We start from the raw sequence: 27,720 nt of genomic DNA, 5'->3' as shown, positions 1-27,720 counted from the left end.
TATGCAGCTGAAAGGCAAAGAAGCGCCTGATACAGTGGAACTTAAGAATGTGGAATTAATCAAAAATCTTTAAATGAGGTTTCAGAGCAGGGAAGAAAACAAATGTGTCATCTACTGGGTAGCAGGTATTAAGAACTTTGTTGTTAAACTCAATCTTTACAACTGTCTTCTAATAGATGAGGAAATCAGGATAAATAATTTACTCAAGGTCATTTTGAAACTGAGTGGCAAAAATTGTGATTCGAATTTAAGCCCCTGTTCTTTCCACCATTTTACACAGCAAAGGTCAATCAATCAATCAAACCAGGGCCAGAAGTGGTCTGCCAAAAATGTCTATGATAAAAACGCTGTATTATGTCAAATTTTATCAAATTTGGGTGGAATTTTCAGATACAGTGACCTGAAATTTAGGCTATAGAAGAACACATAAAATTCACTTTGGGGATTCTTGGAGAGTCATCTCAAAGAAATAGTTATCTTTCAAAACAGATTAAACCAATGCAAGAGAAGTGAATCTGAAGATGGAGAGGGAAATATATGCCATATGCATAGAGACAAAATGGATGAAGTAATGTATGGAAAGCCACAAAGGGACAGGCAGCCTGGACTTTTCTTTTTCTAGTTACTGATTCTCCTCACATGTCTTGGCAATTGTTTAGTATTTAGGAAATTATAAAATATATAGTGATGAATATGGGTGCCTACTCTGTGTGGACTCCCTCAGCATTTGTGTACATTATTGTTCAACTTCTCCCAGAGGGAAGGTTCTTTTCTGAAGGCAGGCAGAAGACTGTTTGGGTCACCAGAGAGGGATGGGTTTATATCTTTATTTTTTCTCAGAGTGAATGGATCAAGGACAGGCCAGTAATGTGGCTCCCAGAGTGAGAGGAGTTACATAGATGTTTCTGTAATGCAAGTTTGTAAAAGGAGTAAGAAACCAAATATGCAGCTGGAAGATGTTTACCAAGCTATTTGAAACCAGCCAGGTCAATAGCGATCAAAAGAAATCTCTGGTGTTGGACATGGTCTTTATACTTTTGGGTATTAAGAACTAGGACAACTTTGACTAAGTTTGAGTTTACCTATAGGAATGAGAAGCTGGTTGAGGCAGGCTGGAAGGAAACCAAAGAAATCACTCACCAATATGACTTTTAATATTTGTATACCAAAATATAAAACTTCACTTAAAAAAATTCAGTTCAGTGCAAACAAAAAGTATGTCAGCAATTACTGATTGTCCTTTATTACTTCACAACAGAGAAAATCTTTTTACCTTGTATTTTTTTCAACGGACAAACTACCAAGACCAGAAAAAGAACATTCCTTTAAAACATATTAATTTGCAAAAGCTCAGGATGTTAATATCCCTTTTTGTTGATGCTTTAACAAAACAACACAAGGGAGAATAAAAGCATAAAACCCATCAAATTCCATGCCATTAACAGTTGATTTGAAACCTTTTCAGAGGTATGTTTCATTATATACTTGTTACTATGCTGTGGTAGATTATGACATCACAGCAAGTTTCCTACACAATGTTAAGTGAGTCATGTTTTTAACACTGGTGAATAAAGCTTGCATTGGAAGTCGATGTCTTCTGGAATGATGCTGTGCAAAATATTCATTTAGTGCTGTTTTAACTTGTTCTCAAACTGTATTTCCTATGAACCTCTCCAATAACTGCAATTTCGCTAATCCTAGTTCTATTCCTTGTTGTCAAAGGATTGCTGTACCTGAAATTGGAACTAATATGTAAAATAAAATCTAGGCTTTTGCTTCAGTTAACATTTGGAAGTTAGAATTTAGCTTCCCTCTAACAACACTTGTTAGGACTGACCGCTAGATAGGAAAACCTTCCATCAGTCGTCTCAGATAAAAACAGACTCTTTCCATACATATTATTCAGAAGCTATATTCTACCCTTTAGATACCTGAAAAGATGGTATGCTGCTAAACTCAGTTCCCTTTTGAGTAATTTCAGCCTAGGCTAAGATAGGGAGATGAAAATATCAACCAGTTTTCTTCACACTCAAAACTGAGAACGTGTTTGTACCAAAATTGAGATACAAAAGTGGGTATGTGGAGAGGGGAGGAGTATAGTTTTAAAGCCCAGAAATATAATACTGTCCTATTACAAAATTCCTAAAATTGACGTTAGGTAAGTAAACATTTACAGGATACCTACAAGGATCTGGTACAGTGCTAGGAGCTGCAGATACAAAGATTAAATGAGAAATATTCCTCTCTTAAAGGAGCTACTAAGAGAAACAATTGTTTCCCCTCTAGAATTTTTCTGATACCTTTTTTTTCATCATATAAGCAAATATAAGCTTTAGATAAGCAACGTATATATGACACACTTCTATGCTTTAAAAGATAAATTTGCAAATTCGCAGATTTGCAAATGTACTTTTTAGAAGTACTGTAGGGGCGCCTGGTGGCTCAGGCAGTTGAGCGTCAGACCTCGGTCATGATCTAATGGTTCGAGCCCCATGCCGGGCTCTATGTTGACAGCTAGCTCAGAGCCTGGAGCCTGTCTTCAGATTCTGTGACTCCCCCTCTCTGACCCTCCCCTGCTCATGCTGTCTCTCTCTCTCAAAAATAAATAAAACATTAAAAAAAATTTTTTTAAAGTACTATATACATTTTAATTGCCATCAAAATTTTTCTTTTCCCCCTCACTGAAGGGAAAATATTTTTTAGAAGACCTCAAAAATTTCCTAAAATTTTACATTTTTAAAACAGTTACAGACTGAATTGAACTAATGTGACAAACCATAATGAATTTTTAAAAAATTCTAAAGTTGCTCCTATTGTCATCTCTAATTATTGGTCTTAAAAATGACTCCTGCTTTTATTGGAGATTTATTGTAGAGTGTATGATAGTATGTTTAAATTTCTACACATATCTTTGAATTACATACAGCTTACAATTCTCAGCAAGGATCTCCTCTATTAATATTTTCACATATTAACATTTGTCAAAGAATTGGACTCTACGTAAGTTAACATAAGTGTTTTTCAAAATAGAAATAAAGATTCTAATTAATATATTGTCCTTTCTCTTTGAAGGCTCTGACTTGGACATAAAATTGCTGATATTTGGATCAGTAAGTTTGGTAGACTGGTTGTTGTTGTTGTTGTTGTTTTTTTTGTTTTACCTTTGACCATAAAGTATTTGGTTTATCACTGTGTTTACTGAGCCAAATATCTACAAGGACAAATGGCAAAGCTTCCTATTCATTCCAGCTAAATCAATTAGGTCATTCACACATTTAATGAATACTTGCCAAAATCCCCCCCACCTCCTTTGTGGTATCAATAAAAAGCAATCTTATGATAAAGGTTTATTAGTTTTGAAGAAAAAGCCAGAGTTCTTAAATTCACTGTGTTACTTTGCAACTCCTGCTTCACTTGCCTTCTACACTGTGTGTAGGTGGAGGAAAGAAACTAAGACATTCAGAACAAAATGTGAACTCAAGGGAAATTTTTAGACAGCAATAAATTGTGAAAATGACTTAAAACTTACTGTCAGAACAATCTTTTGCAGAGAAACATAAATGCAGAAACGTTAACATACCCTTGACATTCAATGAAAAAGTACGAGGCTCAGAATACCAAAAATTCCAATCTTATTTGTTTAAACTAATTTGGGCTCTTTGATATGTAACTCAATAAACTGCAATTAAAATCACATTCTAATAGGTTCTGTCTAATCTCTTCTTAGTACTTCAAAAAAGGATGTAAGTTCTTAATAACATGAATTTTTATTATTTTCTTTTTTGTGATTATAAAAATATTCTTCAGTAAATACTTAAGAGTATTTATAAATTTCCTAACACCACTCATTTAAAGTTACCCTGTATTTTGGAAAATCCATTTTAAATGATCAATCTTTTATTTCTAAAACATTAATATATAAAATAAAAACTAAGCAAATAAATACATTGTTGATTCTAGCAGATGACAGACTACAATTGCTAATACTGCTGATTCATACACAATCACAGGAATTTCTTTTATGTCAGAAGATTAATTGAGTACCTTCTAAGGTAATGTATATACTACGAAGTTTTTATTCAGATATATATCTCTTGAGAAACAATGTAATTTTTGTTAGAAACGATTTTCAACTTTTATTTATACTACAAAGTATTGTTCTGGTGGCTGATAGAAAACTTCCCACTTGATGTGTCCCAATAAGCTCCATTACTTTTCATTTTTAAGTTTTAAACCATGTTATCTTTAAGATCCACCGTAATTCAAACTCTTCTGGCTTTTCCACAGATTTAAAATGATACATAATTTTTTTTTGACAAAAAAAGTGAAACAATAAATGCTCAGTAAAGAATAGTTGTTTTAATGTTATCACTATTTACTTGTAAAAAATTCTGACGCTGCAAGGTCCATTTGGTATGCCTTTTCCAATCAGGAGGTCTTTCCTTATCCTCTAAACACTTATCCTTATATCCAGCTTTATGTTACAGTAGGTACAATCTTGTGCTATCTCCTATTAAAGCTGAAAATTCCTGTAAGGGAAAAACTGTTTTGCTCATTTTCCAGAACTTAATAATAAAGTAAAAGAAAATTTAAATATATGCTTAAGTTAGATATCATGAACTCTTCATTTTAATTTGGTGAGTAAAGAACATTTCTATAGTGTCAAGGAATTTAAAAGAAAAAACCCCTAAAATTTCCTAAATACTATAGAATCACTATAGAATGGTAAAACCTTATGGGGATGTTTGTACGCATTCACATATATTAATGTAACATAAGAAAGAAGTGGAAGGAGAGAAAAAAAAAAGGAAAGAACTAAGGAGCTATCTATATGATTATACTGGAGACTGAAATTTAAATATAATTTTCCACTTCATTTCATATTTTTGGTGTTAAAAAGAGTAAAAGTACAGTAAGTATTTAATTTTTCTTTTCAGTAATAACGGAGTTTCCATTTTCAGACTAAAATCTGTCCCAGTAATGAATACATAAAGCCTTTGTCAATGTCCCTCATCACCCCTTCCTGCTCCTCCTTCTCCCCCAAGGCCCTTAGTATCTAGGGGAGGTTCTTTATGAACTTCTTGTATCAAAACCCAGTCTGCCCGAGGCATTAAAAAAAGTATTAACCTAGAAAAACATGGAATCCATAAAGACACTGTTGTATATCACAAGAACTAGTTATCAGCAAATTTGATTACTATAGCTAATAGGAAAATTAATAGCATAGTGTTTGTTAAAGTAGGGCCACATTTAAAAATTTTGATATTCTCAAAGGTCTTCAAGGGTGAAAAGTACTAGCAATTCCCACTTATGTATTGATTTAAAACAGTAATTTGGAAGTGAAATCATATAAACTCCAAATTAGCACTAAATATTAAATTCAACCAAATTGGTTTTCCTTAGATGAGTCCAGTTAAAGTCTTAAAATGGAAAAGATACAAACAAGAATTATGGACATCTATTTACTGTTGCTCAGCATACATTCACACTTCCTATATATAATAGTATCTTCATTTCCTTTTCGGAAATTACAGTTTATATATATCTGGTGGAGCTGACTGTGCCCTCAAACTTGATGGGTGGGCATACAGCTCATTCCCAGACAAGCCAAGCTTCACATTCCCATGGCCACAAAGGGAGTGAGTAGGCCAGTCCTAGCCAGTAAAATACAATGAGACTTCTGGTAGGGCTTCTAGGAAAAAGATGGTGACTTTTTCCAGATACAGTTGACACTGTAAAGATTTAGGGGCTCTGGGAGTAAAGTTATCTTTTGCTCAGGTAGGGCTCGAGAATAAAGCCAATAGGGAGGAAGCAGCGCCAACAGGGAGGAAACAGCGCCAAGAAAAGCACATAAACTGAGTGCTGATATTATTAAAGCCTTGGGTGGAGCCATTCTTGAAGCCACACCTATCCTGGTCCAGTTTACACAAACCAATAAACCTTTCCCCCTCTTAAGCCAGTTTAAGTGGAGTTTTCTGTCTCAATAGTCTTAACTGATATAACAATTTTTTAACTGTGTTTATGTCCCTGAAGAGTAAATATTCTAGGCCATAGAATTCAGTTCCAAAAACAATGGAAAAACAGACTCTTCCTCATAAATGATTCTGGTGTTCATAGTCTACTTTCCTTCTCAAAACCCCCTCCTTGCTAAGTTCAATGGCTACAAAAGGCTTTATATCTTCTGCCTTTATACTGTCTTAACACAAAGGGTTTTTTTCCTTTTTTTTTTTGCCACAAAGAAATAAGAATAAAAAATCCAACAATGGATAAAATAATAAGCAATGGGGAAGTGGGGGAGTAAATCATCTATAAAAAATGTAAATAATAACCAAATGCACTTTTTACTAAAGGCCTAAATGAGAGTCAGGGACTTAAAGCTATTACAATTAAGCAGATTAAACTACACACAGAATTTAATACAAAGACCTCAAAATACTAAAATGGAAGTTCCTATTCAAAAAGCAGTTGATAGAACGAAAACTATTTTTGGGAAACTGAAACGTCTTTAACAAATAGGCAAATAACTACATAATTTCAAAAGAGGTTATAGTTAATCATAATAAAAATTATTGATTTTAAGTGTACTATGTGACTATGACATACTTTTGAGCTCCCAAGTCATTCTGAAAATATTTAGCAGAAGATTTAACAGAGTAAGTAATTCACAACAACTAAAGACACTTAAGAGTAATATAAAATTAGTACTTCTGCTTCCCAGGGATTTGTGACTTAACTGGTAACATGAGAAAAAGAAAATGCATGTGGAATAAAATAGAATTAAAATGTATATCCCTGTGTTTCTCATATCATTATTAAAATGACCTTGTACCTGCATATTTTAGATCTTTTACATTTTAAACACCAGGTGTGAGTGCTAGAATGAATTACAATACTCTCATGATCACAATGAGACCACTAATATGAAGTCTTGTGTGTAAGAGGATAAGATAGATTATTACTAGTTGAGATGAAGTAAAACAGAGTGGTTAATGGGTTCTGGAGTCAGACTGTCTATGCTCACTCCTGGCACTGTCATTTAATAGCTGTAAGTCTTGGACAAACTCTACTAAGGCTCAATTTCCTCACCTGTAAACCTAAGATAATAAGTAATAACATGAACAGGTACACAGTGCTTATCGTAATAGGTGCCAGGGATTTTTGAAAGAATTTAAATATTTATTCTTTAACTCCTAGTAATGTTTTTGGGAGATAATATCATCTCTGTTTTATAGATGAGGAAACTGAGGCCCAAATCAGTAAGTTACCAGAGGTCATACAGCTAATAAGTCTGGAATGGGAACTTGAGAAGTCTTGGTTAAGAGTCAATACTTATAAATAAGCATTATAGTCTATTATTTTTCAACAGTATACTATTACTCACCTAAAGGGTTATTTTGAAAATTAAACTAAGTGTCTAGCACACAGCAACGGCTCAATAAAGATTTACTGTTACAGTTTTTTGACAGTTAACTTCTATTTACTTGAATATTTATACTGTCAATTATTTTAAAATAATTAGTACAGAAACTATCTTCTGCAAAAGAGAACTGGTGGGGAGGGGGACAACCCTCCACCAATTTCCATTAATTAATGGAAATTAATTTCTATGAAGGGTAGTAAATAACTCTTCAAAAACTTTTGTAGGCAGGTACTCTTGAGGCTCCTATAAGTTTGATTGTGAGCACGGGAATTTGAGGTTTTGAGACATCCACGGAGAGTAAGAAGCAATCATACATACAGTTCTGGAACTTGGGCTGGAAATATAAACCTGGAAATCTTCAAAATACAGATGAAATTACCTAGGAAATGAGTACAGAGTATGAGAAGAAAGTGTAAGAGGAAGCACTGAAGAGTTCAAAAACTCAGGAATCTGAAATAACAGCAGCAGCCCCTAAAAGCAATTTTAAAAAGCAACAGCATCAAGGTGCTGGTGTATGGGTATATGGTGTCCTGGAAGTGAGGAAGAATGCTTCAAAAAGTAGGAAGTAGACAACAGTGTCAAATGTTGCTGAGAGGTCAAGTAACTAAATACTGAACAAAGTATCACTAAATTTAGCTATCTGGAGATAGTAAGTGATCTCCACATTATTTAAAAGAGTAACAGGATTTTATGAAATACATTTATGTATCTTTTATTAGGAACAGTAAACAAATATTTGAGATATGTTGATCATCATATCGAGTCTCCCTTCTTCCTACCTCCAGCTCCCATAATGTACACCCAAGGAAGGCTATATTGATGAAATATTCCACAATGAATCTATAGTCTACTAGAATTTTCCTGATGGTATGTTAAGCACAGTAACAGGCACCAGGTAAACAAGGAAAACCAAGACTCAGTTCTTGTCCTTAAGAAATGATCTAAAACAGGGGCACCGGGGTGGCTCAGCCGGTTAAGAATACAACTTCAGGGGCGCCTGGGTGGCTTAGTCGGTTAAGCGTCTGGCTTTCGCTTAGGTCATGATCTCGCGGTTCGTGGGTTTGAGCCCCGCGTCGGGCTCTGTGCTGACTGCCAGCTCAGAGCCTGGAGCCTGTTTCAGTCTGTGACTCCCTCTCTCTCTGTCCCTCCCCTGCTCACGCTGTCTCTCTCTCTCTCCTAGAAATAAATAAAAATATTTAAAAAAAAAATAAAAAAAAAAGAATACAACTTCAGCTCAGGTCATGATCTCTTGGTTCGTAGGTTCGAGCCCCACATTGGGCTCTGTGCTGCCAGCTAGCTCAGAGCTCAGAGCCTGGAGCCTGTTTCAGATTCTGTATCTGCCTCTCTCTCTCTGACCCTCCCCTGCTGGCTGACGCTCTCGCTCTCTCTCTCAGAAATAAATAAAACATTAAAACAAAATTAAAAAAAAAATAAATGATGTAAAACAATTTAACATCAAGATAATGTGGTAAAAGTAGTCTCACAGGCCCATGGAAACAAAGAATACTCATCCTGGTTCAGGGGGTAGGATCAGACTGCTTTATGTAAGAACAATATCCACTCATTCACTTTTCTGAGCAGCTCCTATGAACTAGATCCTGGGAACCCAAAAACAACAAACTTAGAGCTCTGGGTCCACATAGCTCATGGATTAATGAAATGTGTCCAGGTATGTCAAAAGAGAAATTGTAATACAATGTGATCAACGCTACAATAGATGTGTTAACCTAATGTTCACCCAATGGCAGTAATAAGTAAAAAGGCCCAAGACCCTAACCTAAACATGGAAAAGTTGGAGAAAATTCTATAGAAGAGTAATATTCAAGATAGGCTTAGAAGGACAAAAAGGTCTCAGCCAGAGATGTTTATTCCAAGCAATAACCTATGTAAAGGTTCAAAACTGTTTTGAGAACAATGAAAATTTCATTATGGCTATGCACAGTAATAAAGAGAAGTGTGGGAGAAGCTAGAAGTAGATAAGGGCCAACTATTTAAGGACTTTCTAAGCCAAGATAGAATTTGAAGTAGATTTTTAGGAAATGGAGAACCAGAATAGACTGATATAAGTATATCTATTTTTTCTGACTCTCAGCCTTGACAAACTACACTCCTGATTCTACCCCTGCTCTCACTTACCCTATCCCTAATTTATTTCAGTAAAATGGTACCACTATAAACCCAGCGACTGCTCATACCAGAAACCTGGAAGTCCTTAACAACTCCTTCTCCCTCATCTTCCATATACTGTCTATCACCATGTCCTATCATTTTACTTTTAAAACTTTCTCGAGGTCTTTGCAAATGCTGTACCCTCTGCCTGAAACAACACTGTCCTGCTCTTTCGCTAGCTAGCTCCTCATTCTTGAGATAGCAGCTTCAATGTTAATTCCTCAGAAGGCATTCTCTGACCACCCAATATACAAAATAATCCCCTTCTGGCATTCTCTCTTAGCACTCTGTTCTGTATTTACTTATATATTTACTTGTTTTTAATATCCACTGCCCTTCCTAGTCTGTGATTTTCATCAGGAGCAGTCTCATTCTGTTCTCTCACCATATACTCTCACCATGCCTGCACAGTGCCTTCTACATGGTAAGCATTTAAGAAATACTGGTTGTGAAAAAAAAAAAAAAAGAATTTTTAGGAAAATAACTCTGAAAGCACTATGGAGGATGTGAAAAACATAAGGAGTCTAGAATCAACAAGAACAGATAAAAAGAGCTCCAGGTGAAAGAGGATAAAGAACCCAGGGAAAGGGGAATGTGGAAATGAGGACAGAGAAAAGCAGTACTTGAGAAACCACGGTGGAACTGACAAGTTCCTGGCTTGGGCATGTAGAGAGTAAAACATTAAGTTCCATCGGGACCAAAGGAGGCAGAACAGATACAGAAAGAATAATAAAAAGATCTTTTTGACGATGGTAAGTTTGAAGAATTTGGATTAATATGTCTATAGGCAATTGAAAATTTAAATGTGGCACACAGCAGGGAGGTCCTGGGTTGGGGACAAATCTTTTCTTCTCTTTTTCCACCTATACAAATCAACATGCTAGTAAAAATAAAAACAGCTTCCAATTTTTGATCACCTACATCACGCTTGACACTGTGCTGAGGACTTTATATATTATTTCTCTTCCTTTCAACAACTCTGTAAGAAGGCATTCAAACCTTTGAGAGGTTAAGTAAACTAAGTCAACTGCCCAAGGTAGCAAAGCTGCTAATCATTGGTAGAAGGATTTAAATCCAGTTTTCTTTAAATCAAAGCCTCTTTTTAATATACTATCTTACCTCTAACTTGAATGACCACCTAGGAATTTGGTTCTGGGAAGGGAGAAAAAGCAAACCTAAAGAAGCTATCAAACTAAGAAAATAGGGAATGAGCCTATGAAAACGAGGCTTCAAAAACAAGTTTGGGGTGCCTGGGTGGCTCAATCAGTTGAGGGTCCGACTTCGGCTCAGGTCATGATCTCACAGTCCGTGGGTTCGAGCCCCGTGTCGGGCTCTGTGCTGACAGCTAGCTCAGAGCCTGGAGCCTGTTTCAGATTCTGTGTCTCCTTCTATCTTTGAACCTCCCCTGCCTATGCTATCTCTCTCCCAGAAATAAATAAAACATTTTAAAAAATTTTTTAAAAAAAGCTTAATGAAACTTCATGTGAAAGAGTCAGAGATTGATTTCAGATTTGAAGACTCAGGCAGAAGAAACTCAAACCATCATTAACTGGTTTATAAAACATGTTCTACAGTACACAGCCAATAACACATGTGGGAGCCTCATCTCAGTATGACCCCCTCCCTGATAATCTGCATAATATATTAACGTTTGGGAAGAAATGGTCTGATACCATTACACAGACGAAGACACTAACCAGGTTAAACAAGTCTGCAGAGTTAGAATGCTTGCCTCTCAATCTAGTATTCATTCTGCTTCATATGAGCCCTTCAAACAGACACATCACTTTGAACCTCCCTAACCTGAAGCTTTGCCATAGAAACATTGAGGAGTTGAAAGGAGTTTAAATCAGCCACTTTGAATGTTTCCACTCCATTAGGAATTTTAAGTGTTCCCATGAATTTTCTCCAATAGTTGTTTTTTAACATCACGATATGTCTTAGCCCACTGGGGCTGTTCAAACAGGATACCAGAGACTGGATGGCTTATAGACAACAGAAATTTATTCCTCACAGTCCTGGAGACTGGGAAGTCCCAGATCAACACTGGTGTATTCGGGATCCAGTGAGGGCCTGCTTCCTAGATGGTCATCTTTTCACTGTGTCCTCACACTGACAGAAGGAGTGAGGGATCTTTCAAGAGTCTCATGGTCACTGATGTCATTCATGAGGACTCTGTCCTCATGACCTAATCCCCTCCCCCAAAGGAACGACCTCCAAATACCATCATATTAGGGATTAGGTTTCAACACGTGAATCTGCGGGGGATGCAAACATTCAGTCTATGGAATTACATGAAACATAAACATGCCATCTCTACTACATAGAATTCTTACTTCACAGAATAAGTTTCAATTCTGAATGTTCAATGTAAAAAAACCAGTAAAGACTCAGAAGAGACAAGACTATTTATTGGCAAGTCATTTAAACTCACAGAATCATGGAGATGGAAGGGACTTTATAAGGTTGAGGTGACAGACTTCATCTAGAATGCCATCTATACAGCTGCTCACAGTGCGGTACCAAAAAGGGAGTATGAAGCTGGGATGGGGTCAGCTATTAGCTATATCTGCCATGGGTCAGTTCCAAAAAGGGCGATCACAGAGTTGCTGACCTTGTAAAGATGAGGAAACGAAGACCCAGAAAGGTTAAATGAAACATTTGAGGTGCATACTAAATAAATGGGCCAGAACTCTAAGTCTCTTAACTTCTGGTATAGTGGTTTTTATCCTGAATCCGGCTGTTCCTCTCTGATACATGTATTCAATATAAAATCCTTTATACATAATAGCAAAAATCAAACCAATTAAAAATTAACTGAGAATAAACAAGTCTTCATAATTAACGAGTCCTATAACAAAGACTTACATGTAAGTACATTCAAAGACTTAAATGAAGTCCACAATCTCTAGGTTGCATCACTGTGATCAATGAATGATCTCTGACTCAGATTATTTTCTGACAATGTTACTTCATGGTGTTTTTCCATGTGACAATTTTTCTTTAGAGGTTAGCCATGATGACTCAGGGCACCTAGATGCTATGAAGGAGCTTTCAATTTAAGAAGTAGGAGGAGAATGAGGGGGCATATTGAATCATTAACAGCCTACTCAGTTCTGAAATCTAGCAAATCCTTTTTGGAAGCCATTTTAAAGAGCTTCAGGAGGCAAATTCTGGCTGAAGACTTTAAAGACTGGTCTTTAAGAGCTGAACTACATGCAAATTAATTTGCACAGAATTTCTAAAAGAGACATAACCAAGAAGTTTTAGCAGAATGTGATTTTCTTTTTGTTTACTAAGTATCAGTGATGAATTATAAAAAAGGTCTGGTGTCACTGAAGCGAAAGATTTGCTCTAGGATGAAGAGTTTAAGACACTCAAACAAAATTCATTGCTCCTTTGGTGAGCTGAGCTGACAGGACTTAGTTCAGAGTCTGAATCATCCCATTTTAAATGAAAATTACAGTAAAGCAGTTAAGTAAATCTAAAAAGCTTTCAGATACATGAAGTTGTCTATGTGACTGTGGTTTCTAATCAGAAGTAACAACTACTTTATAAAAGAAACACACATCCATACATTTTCTCATGAATGATAAATTTAACTAGTTTTGTAATTTGGATGTTTTGGTCCTTTGGTAAATTTAAAGAAATGTAGTGAGAAACAATTCAAAGAAAAATCCATTATGTTAACTGTAATCTAAAATTAAAGAAAATCAGTTTTTAGTGCTTCCAGTACGTGTAGCTCATTAAATTTGGCATAACCCAGAGGAACATGAGGTACCGTGGATATTATCTGCCAAGAACCAGGAATCCAACACTAAGGTTTTCAGGAACCAGCAAAGCACCTCCAATTGTTTTCACTTATTGTTAAAAAATAAAATTAAAGGGGCGCCTGGGTGGCTCAGTCAGTTAAGCGTCCGACTTCGGCTCAGGTCACGATCTCACAGTTCGTGGGTTCGAGCCCCATGTCAGGCTCTGGGCTGACTGCCAGCTCAGAGGCGAGAGTTGTTTCAGATTCTGTGTCTCCCTCTCTCTCTGACCCTCCCCTGCTCATGCTGTCTCTCTCTCAGAAATAAGTAAAACATTAAACAAAAATAAAAATTAAAAAAAATAAAATTAAAGTTAGTGGTGCCTTCTAAAGATTATGCCAGCTGGTATGTTGAAACTACAATGAGCATTTAACAACTGGCAAGAAATCAGGGCCAATCACCTTATAATTTATTCCAGAAAAGGACAGAGAAGTTATAAACTTCTTTACCACATTACTGATCTTCCTATCTTTTCCTCTTAACTGTCAAAAAGTACCTTAACAGAAGTCCAGACATTTTTTTCTCCAAGGCCAATTATGATCAACTATTATTACACTGATGATGAAATCCCTGATTGATGTTTTGGAAAAGCCAACATATACCAAGAGCTGAAAATAGTGCTAGAAATACCACTCTGCTATTAATTCTATCAAATTTGCTACTTTAAGTATAGGTTCCAGATGGATGTAGAATTAACTCATGAGCCTCTCAAATCAATGACTTTACTACTGTTTCCTATATTATTCAGTTCAAAAAGTACTATATCCTCTGTGTCACACAGTTATCTCTTAGTGCCTTGTTGATAGAATATACCATCTCTCCACTGTAACACACACACACACACACACACACACACAAATGGAGAAAGAAAAGTTTAAAAGAAGCTAAATAGGTAAGACACAAAGAGGCCGAGTGTCAGGTTTGCCATGAGTATTATATTTGTTACTTCTTTAAGACCCTGAATTCATTCCAAGCCCACTTTATAAGTATGAAAAATGGCAGACGTGTAGAAAACATGGTAGAAGAATTGCCCATTGCGGGCACTAAAGCAAGCAAAGGAAGATAAACAGAGCCAGTGACAAAGTGAGGAAGAGAAGAAAGTTAAGAGAGATGAAGTGAAAAAGGCAAGAGATGTGGAATATGCTAATCTTGCAAAGCACAAGTTGAAAACACCCTGGAAGCTGCTGCTGCAAAAATCTATAGAGCTTAATAGACTGAATTTTCAAATTCTTCCTTACTATTAATTATCACCATCGTCACTATTAGTATTATTATCGATTCATCACTATTATTATTTCCCAAAATAAGTACAGGCTTTATCATGGTCACAAAGTTTAAGTCACCATGAAACTTAAGATGACATACCTTTTACAAAGCAACTTTTTTTTCTTGAAATGGAATCTGTATTATTATTACTGTTCTCTACTTATTTATACATTTGATCTATTAAGTAAATCCAAGTTATACGAATTATCCATGGTTACGTTCTCTATTTTGTGAGAGACAATTTTTTCCTTCCGTCCTTCCCGTCCCCTCCCTCCTTTCTCTTTCTCATCTATCATAAGTCATTTATTTATTTCACAAAAATGGAAATGAAAAACAGATTCATAATCCAATCACCAAATTAAGAGATTGAAAGCTATTTCTAAATGAGCCACACATCAGTATGGTCCCATCAGAGAATTTCAAAGTCCTTCATGAAAAACTATTATTATTTTTATTGTATTTTACAGATGAATCAAAGATAGCTTGGAAATACCTTCTGAATTAATGGAAAGCCCAGGAATTAAACATGGGCTCTGTGTTCGTGCTAATAGGCTAGTGTTTAAAATATATTAAATAGGGATCCCTGGGTAGCTCAGTCAGTTAAGTGAATGAACCTTGATTTCAGCTCAGATCATGTTCTCACCATTTGTGAGATCAAGCTCCGTGCTGGGCTCTGTGCTGACAGTGTGGAGCCTGATTGGGGTTCTTTCCCTTCCTCTTTTTCTCTCTGCCCCTGGCCCACTCATGCTTGCTCTCTCTCAAAATAAATAAATAAACTAAAAAAAAAAAATACATTAAATAACCCAGCTTAGCATCTCAATCCTGATAGTATATAGAGTATATTAAGAAAGGTCCTGGCTACCTATCTATACATACACATACACATATATACATACCAAAAGGACCAAAAACTCTGAATGAATTAAAGAAATTAAAGAATTTTCTGAAAAAAAGTTTAAAACAGGGAGTTTTGTTAAAGTATTCTTTATACTGTTACATACTTATATTCATAGTGGTCACTTTATTCAATTTATTTTATAAAAAGATTTTTTTAAGTAATCTCTACACTCAACATGGGACTCAAACTCTCAGCCTCGAGATCAAGAGTTGCATGCTCCACTGACTGAGCTAGCCAGGCACCCCTGCAGTTTACTATATATTAAAAGTTCCCAAATTCTACTTAATCCCATTAAATCCTACATTTTATTGGCTAAAAATACAGAAGAAAATATTGTACCCTCCTATTAGGCATAATTAACTAGAAAAAAATGATTTTCTTTATTCAATGTTATCAACAAAGTAAAAAAATCACTGAAATAAGTTTAGGTTTCTCAGGCTGCAAAACTTATTCCTACAAAAATTAAAATCATGTATTTTAAATCACTGTGTAAAATCATTCAAAACTAGTAATCTCTGCATCTATACTGTCCTATGAGTAGAAGATTTTAAACATCGATATTTATGAAGGGTTTTTTAAAGGGGGTCTTTCGAACATTTGAAGGATGAGATCAATTTTACTATAATAATAAAGATTTAAGTATAGTTCTTTCTGGGAGATCATCATGTTCTGGAAGCAACTATTAATCTGAGAAATGAAGCATGAATATAAGACTTGAGAGCCAGATTAGTCTCTAACACTAAATGTGTGCTAGTCTTTCAATTCCCCTAGTGTATGCTATAGCAACAAGAAAGCTATACAACTTCATTACATTATAAATGCCATCTCTTCAGTCTTGAATGCATGACACAGAAACTTATCTGCAATGACTATTTTAAATACTTAATTATTAAGAAATGTGTACAGTCTTGTGTGTATATGTTTATGTGTTTCAATGCATCAGGCGAAATGTAAATATCTAATTGAGTGTAACAGTCTCTTTCTTATCAGTCACTCTCAGAGTGTAGCATTATTCCAAATTATGCTATACAATTGTCCATGATATTAAAACCCCTTTTCAGTCTATAGGTAGATCTGATTTTTAAGAAATAATAATTGCCTCTTAGAGAGGATCTGAATTTTAGAAAGTTATTTCTTATTTTCTTTCTGTCCAAAATCCTCTGAGTCATATCTAATAAATGAAATATCATGTACCTATTCCACCTTTTTTCCTAAAAACCAGGGGCAAATATATAGTACTGAGCTATTTTCATGTGTGGCTCTTAAATTGGCTTAAAAGGCAATTAGCAAAAAAAAAAAAAAGTAGTTCCAAAAATATTTTGAGTAATGCTAGTATCGTTGAAGTATAGATAGCTCCCAGGGTGACTAAAGAAGACATATTTTAGGTTAAGTGTATAAATGTCCTTACTTTAAAGCAAGGATGGATAATTAACCAGACCCCACACAATCTGTTCTCCTAGCTCCTCCCTTAACCTTTCTGACTCCATCTCCTGCTACTCTCTCACTCTAACCCAGCCACTCCGGTCTTCTTGTAGTTTCTTGCATTCTAATCAAGATCCTCTACCTCAGGGCCAGGGTACATGCCGGTCTCTCTGCCTCTGCCCTGCTCTAGGATTATCTGCAAGGCTTACTCCCTCACCTCCCTAAGGTCTTTCTCAATGAAATCTGTTCTGTATTCTCCTCCCATCCCATACTCACATCCCACCTGTTCCCTTTTCCCCTTCTCTCCTTTATCTTTTCCTGTGTGTGTGTGTGTGTGTGTATAAAACTGTTCATTACAGAAATTTTTAAACATACACAAAAGTAGAGAGAATATGAATCTCAAGTATCCATCATCTATCTTCAACAACTTTCAATATATGGCCAATCTTGTTTCATCTATGCTCATCTCCCCTCCAAATTATCTTAGCAAAAATCCGGACATGATACTTTAATTAATAAACACGCTAGATCTCTAAAAGTTTACACTTGTTTAAAACCTGTAATACATTACCACACCTACAAAAAAATTAACAATTCCTTTTAATCAATTATCCAATGTCCAAATTTCTCCAAATTTTTCATAAATATCTTTTTACAGTTCGCTTGCTCAAAGCAGGATGTAAGATCCATACACTGCACTTAGTGGATATGTCTCTGAAGCCTCTTTAATCTTAGAGCTTCCTCTCCTTTTCTTATTTCTTGTTATTTATTTCTTGAGGAAATGAGGTCATTTATCCTTAAAATATGAAATATTTTATTTTATTGCCTGCGTCTTATTATTAGAATGTAAACACCCTAAGACAGAGCTTTTAATTTTAATTTGTATGAATGATATGAGGATCTAGACCAGTGCTTGACACTAGACATCCAATAAATACTTACTGAATGAATATTTGGCGTTCATGCCAAAAGTCCACTGCCCGTTCCATAGCAGAATCACAGTACTCTTTCCTCAGTCTGAACTGGGACTCCCAGTTTTCTAAATACAGTCCAGGGAGACACCACCAAGCAATCAGATTTGGTACCCAAGGTGAAATCTATTTGCTATCCCTGCTTTCTAAATAAGTGTAGTTCCATCTCCAATGGACCCTGTATGTTGAAATTTAGCTGAAGTTTAGCATAGTAAGTGACTGTATTTCTTGTCAAGTATGTGTAAACATTTCTTAGCTTATTTTAGACAATTTAGGGGAGAAAGCAAATTATAGCCAAAAAATGATAGAAAAAGAAACGGCAGAAGATGGTGGGAAACTAGGGGTACTACATGTTTTTAAGATTAGCAACATCCCAAGAGGTTCATTATAGAAGAAAAATCGGTAATAAATTCTTTGAAAAGGAAGTAGATTACACGTGTATTGAATTTAGAACTATTTTTTAAACTACGTGAATGGTCAAGATTAACTGGGGAATAGCAAACGTCAGAATTTCCCCATTTATAGGCAACAACAACATAATCTATTTTTCTGTAAATGATATTTTGAGGTGTATAAAAGTCTTACAGGGGGTAATGCAAGGAGTACTATGTAGAATTCTATAACAAATTCTAAAATATCGTGTATACATTCTGAAAAAATAATGTCTTCTTAGTCTTACAATTCATTTCTTTTAAATTATCTAACAAATCTCTTTTCCTCAACTTTATTTCTGAAAGAAGCTATGTTAACTGAAAGGCTCCAATCAGATGTTCATATGTTTTGGTTACTTATTTCTATTTAAATGAAAAAAATATCAGAAATTCCCTGATGTTCACTCAAATTTTTTTTCAACGTTTATTTATTTTTGAGACATAGAGACAGCAGGGAAGGGGCAGAAAGAAAGGGAGATAGAGAATCTGAAGCAGCTTCCAGGCTCTGAGCTGTCCACACAGAGCCCACCATGGGGTTCATTCAAACTCAGGAACCGTGAGATCACGACCTAAGCCAAACTGACAGAGCCACCCTTCCCTCAAGAAACCTTGTACTTTCTCTTTATTACTTGCAATTTAATTGAGCAATAACAACAAAAATTACATAGGACCTACTAAGTGTAACACATTAGACAATTATTTTTAACTTTTGGAAGGAAAAGAAGAGGTCTTTCAATGTAAGAAAAAGCTAGTGGCATTAACTTGAAATTATATCTAGTTCTTTCAGTTGCCAGTATTTCTTGTTTTGAGATTTCCACACATTAGTGTGGGGAAAATCTTCTCTGGCAGAGGTTATACTTAAAGAAAAACAACAATAACCGCCCCCTCCCCCACTACCATATGTGTAAAAAAAATCTCCAGCAACCCAAATCCCTTGAAAGAATGATTTCTATTTACTTTTCCTGTGTAATATATTTAGAGGAAATCTGGAAAAGAAGACTAGAAATCTATAAACAGAAAGTGCTAAGTGGAATTCACTGTTTATAGACTTTAGCTAGAATTCTGTCCCTTATATAATGCCAGGAATCTTTTATATTGTACTTTTTAAAAACATCTTCATCAGGTTTCTTTCTTTCTGTTGATTTTCTACTCCCTTTTTTCAAATGGCTTTTAAATTTGTTTTATTCTTTTCAATTAAAATATATAAATGTAACTTTTGGAATAACATGATTTTTTGCAAAGAACGTCCTGGAACCATCTTAACCCCATTATATACCTGTCATTTTGAAATTTTAATATACACTGTACAGTTAAAATGTATATAATAAAATAATCCATATAAGCTTTTCTGATTTCATAAATAGTAAGATAGGTCTATACTGTACAATGGTAAGATGTATGTGTGTGAGAAAGATAGTTTTCAGGGCGCCTGGGTGGCTCAGTCGGTTAAGCATCTGATTCTTGACTTTGGCTCAGGTCATGATCTCTTGGTTCATGGGTTTGATTGAGCCCAGCTTCAGGCTCTGTGCTGGGGCGCGAAGCCTTCTTGGGATTCTCTCTCTGCCTATCCCCTGCATGTGCTCTCTTTCTCTCTCTCAAAAATAAATAAATAAACATTAAAAAGGAAAAGAAAAGACAGTTTTCAATTCTAAGTCTGGGCTTAAAATCAACTCCAGAATTCTGTCTGCAGCCAGTTGTTCACAAAGTAGGATTAGCATAGAAAGTCCTTACCATCTGACCCACTGGACAATTACAATATGGCATATTCTGAATGCCAAGACTCTGAGCATACAAGTGACATTATGACAACCTGAAAAGAAGCTGAAATGAAGTCAAAGAGCAACCTATGGAGGCTTCCCCCTTGAAACATGCGTGCTTAGCATTCAGCAGTACCAGACTCGGTTCCCTGCCTGAACTTTTTTGCTATTTTTTTAACGGGTCCCAAAGACCTGAGTAAACTTGCAATGCCAGCCTTTGCCAGTCAACACTAACTTCTGCCTCTGGACTCCCCTGATTGAGCAAAGATGTGTTAGTAGCTTCCTTAAGTACAAACGCTTATGGTAAATTTGGTTTGTAAAAGCTGCAGAAGAAGTTCAACATAACCATCTGCAAGGTCACTAAAACGACAATTTTAAAAAGAGCACAGATTCTTCCCCTTCTCCCCAAATCTGTCACCAAGGCATAATTTCTAGCTTTTTTTTCAAGTCAATAAATACTACTATTATTGTATTACAGCACCTCTAAAACATTCATGAAAACCTAAGTGACCATTTTCTCTTTAAAAAGTATAAATATATTACATGAGGCATTAAAACCACTTCACTACAGGCAACTTCCCGTACATTTAACTGTTCTGTTTCCAGCTGTTTGTTTTGTTTGAAACTCAAAATCTCTTTAAACATCCTACAGGATGATTTGGGAGAAAAATCAAAATAATAAGTGTCTCACTTTCCTTTTCTGATGAAACCACCAGAATACAAAATTTGGGGGCAACTATACCACAAAAAATTAAATTCAATGGTAATTAGAAGAAGTAAAAGTATTCACTTTTAATGATCACAGTTCTGATCATTATCTGTCTCAAGAAATAACTAGTAGAAATGCTTGATTTAAATCTTTGGTAGCATCCAGTGTGGCTCAACTACCAAAAATAAACTTATCCTCAGAGGTAAGCATTTTCCTCCAGAAGAGGCTGTTGGTGTGAATAAAAAACCAAAAGGAATTCATACGAGCTATCTGCACAATAAAGACAATGTTTTGAGAGATGTAAATCTGATCATTTTGAGAAAACATTTCCTGTTTTAAAGAAAACATAAGCTGAGACAGAAAAACTGAAGAAACTGAACTTTCTCCACAATTCAAAAATTTAAATTCACACTACAATGCAAATGAAAAAAAAAAACCCCAAAACACAACACCTTACTTCTCTCCTCAAATAATATATATTCAAAGTAGAAAAAGACAAAGACAGTTCTGAAACAAAAGATCAGCTGCTATGAAAACAAAATAACATTTCTGCAGAGAAGGAAAAGTACACAGCCTTTGAACCAAAACAAACAGATGACCCTTTCATACACTTAAAGCTTCAGTCCTTTGCACATCGAGGACCTTATGGATAAAATGCTCACTCAATCATTTGTTAACATGCTGTTGGATGACTAAACGATGGGAAGGCTGTTGATGCTGTTAAAACCAAGACACATTTCCTCGTGTGTAGTGATTAAAATCTGTCAAGTTTACATTAAAAAAAAAAAAAACCAACCCGTCCTCCCGCCCCCCATCATTGCTCTCTTGCCTCTTAAGAGACCTGCATGTACAAAAATAAAACTAGATGGTGAGGTGGGTTTATGAGTTACAGTATTTTCCACACTCAAGCATTTTTCAAGAGTCCTTTGAGGTTTTAAGATTCAAACACTACGCAAGAAGAATTATTGTCTGAACTACCTCACAATTACCCAGCCTTCTTTTAAACTTAGTTAGCCTTTAACTAAAATGAGCATCTTTAACTTTTCCACGGGGCATTGGAGAACGAGTTCTTACTCATAAATGCTTTCAGGTCCTCAGACGCCAGGCGCGGGGGACGATGAAGAGTATCCATCAATTAGAGAGCTCTTCCGGACCTCAGTTTACCCACTTAGGAATACGGGCGTATTAACTTGTTTCGTGGGGACCCCGAAGGTGTAATTAATTAGTATTTCCAAACGCTTTGCGATCCAGAGATGAAAGGAAATACGAGAGACACGCAGAGAAGATGACAATAATCACAACAATAAAAAGAATGACTAACTTGGGAAGTCTGCGTTATGTAAGGAAGGAGAAAGAAGTTAGCAGATTCGCACAAAGAAAAGAAAAGCCCACCGCCCCCTTTGTTTCTCTTTCATTTCCCTCTACCTCCCCGCCCCCGCGGGGCTCCCCTCCCGCAGCAGGCGGCCCCGCGCGGGGCGCGGGGCTCGGACTTGGCCGCCGCGCGCTGGGCTTCGGGGTGGAGGGGGAGGGCGCGCCGAGCCGGCTCCTGACAAAGGCGCTTCCTCCTGCGAGGGCGCGGGATGCGGGAGCCGCAAACTCCGTTCCCCGCCGCCTCGAGCGCGGGGGCGCGCAGGCGGGCGGGGAGAGCCTGCCGGCCGCCCCCGGCAACCGCCGAGGAAGTTGCGCGCCCGCCTTGCCCGCACCCCTGGTTGGCCCCGTCGCCATCCCTTCCGTGGCGCGCCGCGGCCGCACTCACCGGACAATTGCTCGTGGCCGCAATCCCAGCACGGCCCCGAGACTCGGAGCGAGGGGGTGAGAAGTGTGCGTACGCGAGGAGCGCGAGCAGACAGCCCAGCGTTCTGCCGCCGCCTTCCACGCCAGCCGGCCAAGCCCCGCGAGGGAAGTTGGCCGCGGAGCCGAGCGCTGAGGAGCTGAGGGAGAGGCGCGGAGCCCGCTTTGTGGTGCGTCTCCGAAGGGCTTGAGGCAAATCCGAACGCGCGGCGCGGCTGGTGTTGCTGGTGGAGGCGGCGGCCGCGGCGGCGCCCCCCGACGGTCCCTCCGCCTCACACCGCGTCTGGGTCACTGACACACACTCAGAGGGAGGGGAGGGGACTAGCAGGAGGGCGGGGCAGGAGGGAGGGAACAAGGCAGGGCCACAGCGGGAGGCGGTGACGCGACGCCGAGTGGCCTCATGGGAATTGTAGTTCTCCGACTGAAGAAAAAAGGGACATCATGGTTGAGGAAGCGTCCCGGCTCTCACTGCATTGCGCATGCTCGGGAGAGAGGGTCAGCCCCCACTGTTACTATGGTCACCGACACTCTGAGGAAGAGAACGTGTTCTTCGCCGCTGCTGGCGGAACAAGGGCCTTCTTGTCTTAAGGTGCTGTTAGGGATCCCGCCCTCAGCTAGTCCTTCCTACTTCGCTCCACCCCCAACTTCTAACCTCACCACTCACAAGTGCCCACTGAAGTCTGACTTCCTGTCGGTATTTCGGTCTTCCCTCCTGCTTAATTTTCTTTCACAAATACCCATTTCCCTCCCTTCCCTCAAACGAATCCTCTCTGCTTTTTAAAATTCAAGTTTGTTTGTTTTTTACCTAAGACATGTAGAGATGTAGTTGCTTTCAGTAACTGAACAATTAAGTGATAACTGTTAGGAACATCACCGTCAGAATCCTATAGTTAATGTTTTCACCTAATTAGTCACATCAGACTTTAAGGCCAACAAAGGTAAACATCCAGGATTAAGATTAGTATGTTTTACTTCCTTGTTGTAAAATAATCCAGATTTGATTATTTTAAGGCCTACGATTTTTAAGAAATATTCATAAATTCAAAAGATATATGAGAAGTTGAAAATTGTTTACTTTTTACATTTATTGGCAAACTTTCATTTGGCAATAACAGAATATGCTGTTGGGCTGGTCAGCTAAGTCTACACCCATACAGGGCACCCTGGTGTGAATAGATGGTGGAGGAGGGTGATGAAAGGCAGGACACAGTTACTGGATCTCTAAAGAACTACAGGCAACCTGTCCCAAACTCTTTTGTTTTCCTCTTCTGCCTATCTAGAAACCCATTCCCTGGAAGAGAAAGATTAATGTTTATAAATCAGAAACACATGCAGAGAAAGAAAAATTGTGGTTTTCAAATAGAATCTCAAAATCAGAAATCCTTGTGTTTATAGACCATATAATTATTTATTCAAAAAACATTTACTGAGTATATTGCATCCCAGACACTCTACTAGTTCTCAGAAATAGAGATACAAGAATGTAAAGGAAACATTCCTTGTTTTCAAATTGCTTGCTGTGCAGAGAGAAGACGGGTAAATAAATGGACTTATTGTGATAAATACCATAACAGGAAAGCACACCAGGTGCTTTGGTACACAGCTGCCCCAGACTCAAGCAAGGTCAGGAGATGCTTCCAAGAATGTTTGAACTTGAAGATGACTATGAGTTAGTATGTTTGTGTATTTTGGTGGAGGAGGGGAAAGAAAGAAGTGGGCGGGAACATTAGGGTTGGAGGTGGAGGGCAGCAAGAGCAAAGTGCTAGAGACATGAGACTGTACAGTATTTTGGTTCAGCAAAGAGTTCAACATTGCTGGTAGAATGGAGTTGAGGAAGTGATGAGAGGAGACACAGAAAAGGTAAGGGAGACAGCTTAGATCATAAAGAATTTTATACAATATGCTAAGAAATGTGAACTCTTTTCTGGAAGCAATAGAAACTCATGCCAGGACTGTAAGCAGATGAAATTTTGATAAGATCTGCATTTTAGAAATGAATTTTATGCATTTAAAAAAAGATGAGAGCCTGAACTAAGGCATTTGCAGTGGAAAGAGACAGAACTCAGGGTAAGCAGACACTGTTTAAGAGACAATTAATAGAAACTAGTAAACCATTGCCTGTGTTTGGGTGTGAAGGGTGAAGGAAAGTTACCAATTATGATACTTTTGGTCGCATGCAGCAAAAATTCACTCTAACTGCCTTAACCAATAAACCAATATTACCTGTAGATAGAAAGCCCAGTGAAAAGGTGGGCAACAGAACTGAATGATTCAGCAGTTAAATGATGTCATTAAGGACATGTTTCTCTCTTGCTTTGTTGCTTTTCCGTTCTTAGTATTAGCTTTATTTTTTTTATTAAATTTTTAAATATTTTTTTAAATGTTTTATTTATTTCCAGGAGAGAGAGAGAGACAGCATGAGCAGGGGAGGGACAGAGAGAGAGGGAGTGACAGACTCCGAAACAGGCTCCAGGCTCTGAGCTGGCAGTCAGCACAGAGCCCGACGTGGGGCACGAACCCACGAACCGCGAGATCATGACCTAAGCTCAACTGACTAAGCCACCCAGGCGCCCCTAAATATTTTTTTTGAGAGATAAAGACAAAGCCCGAGTGGGGAAGGAGCAGAGAGAGAGGGAGACACAGAATCCGAAGCAGGCTCCAGGCTCTGTGCTGACAGCAGAGAGCCCATTGTGGGACTTGAACTCATGAACCGTGAGATCATGACCTGAGCTGAAGTCAGATGCTTAAGTGACTGAGCCACCAGATGCCCCAGTATTAGCTTTATTTTGACCATAAAAATAGTGGCCAGAAAATCTTGTGGTTTTAAATTTTACCATGTAGTTACATGAAAGAAGAAACAAAGGAGTAATTTTTTAAAACTCTTTTAGAAAGGGGAGAAAACACCTTACACCTTTCTCAAAAGTGTCAAGAATTGGTTCATGTCTCTATACATGGGGAGAGGATGGCATGAAGCTAATTTTCTTAGGATAAAAACAAATGCTCTGCCCCTAGACCCAAAGGAGTCAGATTCCCTCAAAATCGTGATGAAGAGATGGCTATCCCCAAGAAAACTAAAGTGATTGCCCAGAAAAAGAATGGAGGCTGACAAGGGGGGAACAACAATATGTATGACAAGGAAGGAGAAAGATGACTCACAGATTTATGAGCTAGTGATGCCATTCACTGAGTTAGGGAATACAGGAGATTGAACAGCTTTTGAGGGGGAATTTGATTAATTCACTTCGGATATGTTGAGTTTGAGACAACTCTGGACGTTTCTGTGGAGAAGTGGAGTAGGCAGTTATATATGTATGACTCTAGTGCTCTGAAGAGAGATCTGGATAGCAGAAGATGGAAGAGGATTATACCATCATATAGATGGTAGTTGAAGTTGTGAAAATGGATGAAATCACCCATAGGGAGTATGTACACCAGAAAAGGAGGAATCAGTAATAGCACCCTGGGGAACACCAACACTTACAGAGTAAGTAGGAAGATCATGAAAATGCCTGGGAGCCAGCAAGAGAACTAGGACATACAAAGAAGTAAGAAAATGTAATGTATAACCAGGAGAAAAGTCATCAGCATAAACAAAGCCAGAAATTACACAGATGGTAGAATTAGCAATCAACTATATTAAAAGTTATTATAAATATGTTCAATATGCTAAAGGAGAGAAATTAAACATATAAAATGGGATTTCCATGGACATAAAAATTTCACTGGTTGGGATTAACATTCTAACGCATCAGACACTCAGATGAAAAGATTAGCAAACTTGAAGACATGGCAGTAGAATCCAGCCAAAGTAAAGCACACAAGAAAAAAACAAGAAAAAATGAGCTCCGGTGATCTGCAGGATAATACCAACTATTCTATTTTTTGTACAACTGGAGTTCCAGATGAGAACAAAGTAAGAAGGGGTGACAGAAAGATTATTTGAAATAATATAGCTAAAAATTTGATAAAAATTACAAACCCAGACTCAAAAAGTTCAACGAGCCCTAAGCAGGAGAAACACGCACATTTACACACACTCACAAAACCACTGCAAAAGACATCATCATTACATTGTTGAAGACTAGTGATAAGAAGAAAATATTAAAAATAGCTAGTGGGAAGAAAGTTACATTATGTATAGAGAAATAAAGACAAAAATTCAATAAACTTCTAATCAGAGATTATGCAAGACAGAAAGGGCATTTTAAAAAGTGCTGAAAGAAAAACATCTCTCATATAGAATCCTATATTTAGAGAAAATATCTTTCAAAAATGAAAGCTAAGGGGCTCCTGGGTGGCTTAGTTGGTTAAGCTTCCAACTTCTGCTTAGGTCATGATATCATGGTTTGTGGATTTGAGCCCCGCATCAGGCTCTGTGCTAAGAGCTCAGAGCCTGTAGCCTGCTTCAGATTCTGTGTCTCCCTCCCTTTCTACCCTTTTGCCACTCTTTCTCTCCCCTCTCAAAAGTAAATAAACATTTTTTAAAAAATTTTAAATGAACTTTAAATGAATTTTAAATGAATTTTAAAAGAACTCAAAAGCTGAGAGAATGTTGTCAGTAGAACTACACTACAAAAAAAAACACTAAAGCAACTTTTTCAGCATTAAAACAACAAAAAAAAACACATATGGAAGCTAGTTATACTAAAGAATGAAAAGTTCTGGAAACGGTAACTATATGAGTAAACGTAAAAGGCTTTACCCCATTTAAAATTTTTTTAAAAATGATGATTGACTACTTAAAAAAATATAACACTACTTAATAGGGTTCATAGCATATGTAGAAGTAAAATGCTTGACAATAGTAGTTCAAAGGAAGGAAGGGGAAAATAGAATTATATTGTTAGAATTTACATTATATGTGAAATGTACTATTATTTGATGGTAAATTGTGATTAAAAATGTATATTTTAAATCTTAGAACACCCATCAAAAATAAAACAAACATGTATAGCTAATAAGTCAATAGTGGAGATAAGTGAAATCCTAAAAAAGTATGCTTGAATGGAGAAACAGAAAGATGAAAAAATCTGTGTCCTTAATGACCATGGAGTTGACATAGGTACTGGACTTTGTG

General features: G+C 37.1%; 1 protein-coding gene across 1 annotated transcript in view; it reads right to left on the bottom strand.

Annotated features, from left to right (window-relative positions):
- PELI1 (pellino E3 ubiquitin protein ligase 1) overlaps positions 1 to 22,945 on the bottom strand; it is a 59,028-nt gene extending 36,083 nt beyond the window's left edge. Inside the window, exon 1 of the mRNA XM_039243158.1 lies at positions 22,609 to 22,945. The gene's annotated coding sequence lies outside the window, so the exon portion shown is untranslated. The remainder of the gene's footprint in view (positions 1 to 22,608) is intronic.
- Between the last annotated feature and the right edge of the window lie 4,775 nt (positions 22,946 to 27,720).

The sequence above is a fragment of the Hyaena hyaena genome, unplaced genomic scaffold (assembly GCF_003009895.1).
Source record: "Hyaena hyaena isolate Hyena2069 unplaced genomic scaffold, ASM300989v1 scaffold_224, whole genome shotgun sequence".
Classification (NCBI taxonomy): Eukaryota; Metazoa; Chordata; class Mammalia; order Carnivora; family Hyaenidae; genus Hyaena; species Hyaena hyaena.
Note: the sequence above shows the minus strand (reverse complement) of the source record. Positions and strands in the feature narration are given on the sequence as shown.